We start from the raw sequence: 2,632 nt of genomic DNA, 5'->3' as shown, positions 1-2,632 counted from the left end.
GTTGTTACTTTTTGTAGTCCTGTAGATTCATGTCGTTGTTTAACACACGATTTTGCTGTGTCACAGACGTCAGTGTATATTGATTTATAATGCTATTTTGGAGTGTAGAACTTGTGAGGTTTGGCAGCATGAAGATTTTCAAGTCTCTTAGGGACGTGACGTTGCTGGGGCAATTCTGGGCTGGGTTTGCCCTCTGTGCATTTCTGCCAGAACTGTTCAAAACCCATTCGTTTTTCTTGAAAGATGTCAGTAAAGTATTTTAGTTTTGATTCCACTTCTGTAGCACCAATGCCTGGAGACTGAATCTTACAGTTTACCTCTTCTATTGGACCCATCACATGGCAGTAGAGGGAGAAAAAGAAAAATGTCTTGAAGTGAAGCATTGTCTCCAGGTGTCCAAAACATTTTGATGCTGCGTCAGTAGAATCTTCTTCACAAAATTCCTCAAGAAAATTGAGAAGGTTTTCATAGTTCCTTAAGATCTGTTGCATACTGGAGGCTCTCAACGTCCACCGACGTGGGCAAAGTGGTCGCAGTCCAGTATGGCCAGCCTTCTCATTCACATCAAAAATATTCCTAAATATTTGCATTCTTTTAGGGGATTCCCAAACAGTCTTTAACAAGTCGTTGGCTAAATTCATTATGTCTCTGATTAATATATGTATAATAGTAAATAATAATTATTTGCTATTATAATATTATTTACTTAGTATATAGTGAAAAGTCATGTGTTTAGCTGTCTCCCGTCATAGCCCCCCCCCCAAAGTTGATGGTTTAGCGGTCTCAGCCCCCCAAAAGCTGATGGTCTAGAACATTTCAAATATGTATTTAAAGTTAAGTTCATGTGGCACAATTCAGAGTAAACTTTACAAGAGAAGCAAAATAATACATTAGATCCTCTCAAGCAAAATTATTTGGAGGGCTCTGCCCCCACATCGTTAACATTGGGGGGCTCGAGCCCCCCACGCCCCATGGAGTCGGCGCCTATGGGTTCGAGTGAATCGCAAACTAGAAATTAAGTGTGTTACGGGCGTCGCAAATTTTCCTCACGAAATCTTTTCGCAGTAGACGCGCTGTACCCCGTTTCAAACTTCCGTTCCACTTTTCTATATTACGTAAGCTGATTGCAAATAGTTCTAAGTTGTATCATTAATGTACGTATATCCCTTTTTTTATGTTGGTTGTAGTGTAGAATTTTCTTGTGTAGTTCCTTTTGTTCTACTGATTTTATCATGCTACGTATGCATTTTTTACATGGTTGTACATACTGCGGAGTTTTAGTGATTACATACTGCGCGCTTCCTTGACATATAATATGTCTATATAATTCTGTACTTGCCAACAGCTATTTACTATCGTTTATTGAGTTTGAGTTTTTGTTTTAAGTCCACTTTTATGTACAGATAGGCTAATTGGGACTGGACCTACAGTTTAAAGTGGGATCCGTACCACTATCTGCCTCCACCGGGTATCGAACCCGGGACCCCTTGATTACAAGGCAGCGACGACAGCACTGCGCCATCGGGGAGGCCCTTGATTACTATCATAAGCCTGAATCAGAAGGAACAGAATTTCCAGTAGGAATGCCCTAGTTGGCGCTGGACTGGTTGCCCATTTGCTAGTTTTCGTCTCACACGATACTTTTTACCGCGTACTTGTCGATCGACTTTTGTTTCCAGAAGACATTGCGCAGAGCAAACAATCTATACTGTAAAGGTGGACGAGCAATTCGAAGAATGTTTTAGAATTACTGCTTTTATTAAAAATTAAAAAGGAAAATTATGGAGTATTAATTGGCTCGAAAACAATATAGCAATCTATGCGTACCGAACAAGCTTTTTAATTAACTCGGGTATGCACATTCATACACGAGATTCACAGGATTCATTCACATTTTTTAAAAAAATCAAACATTTAATTTAATACACTTGTAATAATAAGGATTTTCATTTTCGGCTAATTTTATTTGTCACGTACATATCTCAATATAAGTTATTAATTGTAATTAGTTCTTCATGGATTTCAAAGTAAATTTCACAATAACTATTTTAGGACTATAGAAGTGTCAATGAAATATAAATAAAATTTGGTAACTTAATGTAAACACCACAATTTCGCACTTTGAATGTCGTGAATTTTATGTAATTCAATTTACTAGTTCGTATTGGGGAATATATTTCAAAATCGCACGAAGAAGGGTTTCATTAGAATATACAACTTCTATCGTAATATACAGGTACCTAATGCAACTTTATGCTAGTGTGTCCGTAAAGTGGTATATCAACTTGAAATAACATATGTTGTATACGCATATTCACTGACACGGGTTACTGTTGATAGATGTGCTACATCTATCAACAGTGCCAATAAAATTATTCTTTTAAGAGAAAACATTATTTTCCCAAATCTTCAGCAGTTATTAGCATCTAAACTTGCGAAGTGGTATACCGTGTTTGTAAAAAAAAGTAAAGTGTTCCCCTGTGCATAGCACCACGCCATGAAGGCGTATAGGGGGTGCGGGGGTAACGCCCCACACTTTCTTGATCCGGTCGTGACTGGGGGTGATGTGATCAGCATCACGCCCCTGACCGCCTTTACCCCCCAGGGTTTCCCCCAGGTACCCATGTTATTC

Source organism: Lepisma saccharinum, chromosome 24 (genome assembly GCF_977018435.1).
Source record: "Lepisma saccharinum chromosome 24, izLepSacc3.1, whole genome shotgun sequence".
Classification (NCBI taxonomy): domain Eukaryota; kingdom Metazoa; phylum Arthropoda; class Insecta; order Zygentoma; family Lepismatidae; genus Lepisma; species Lepisma saccharinum.
Note: the sequence above shows the minus strand (reverse complement) of the source record.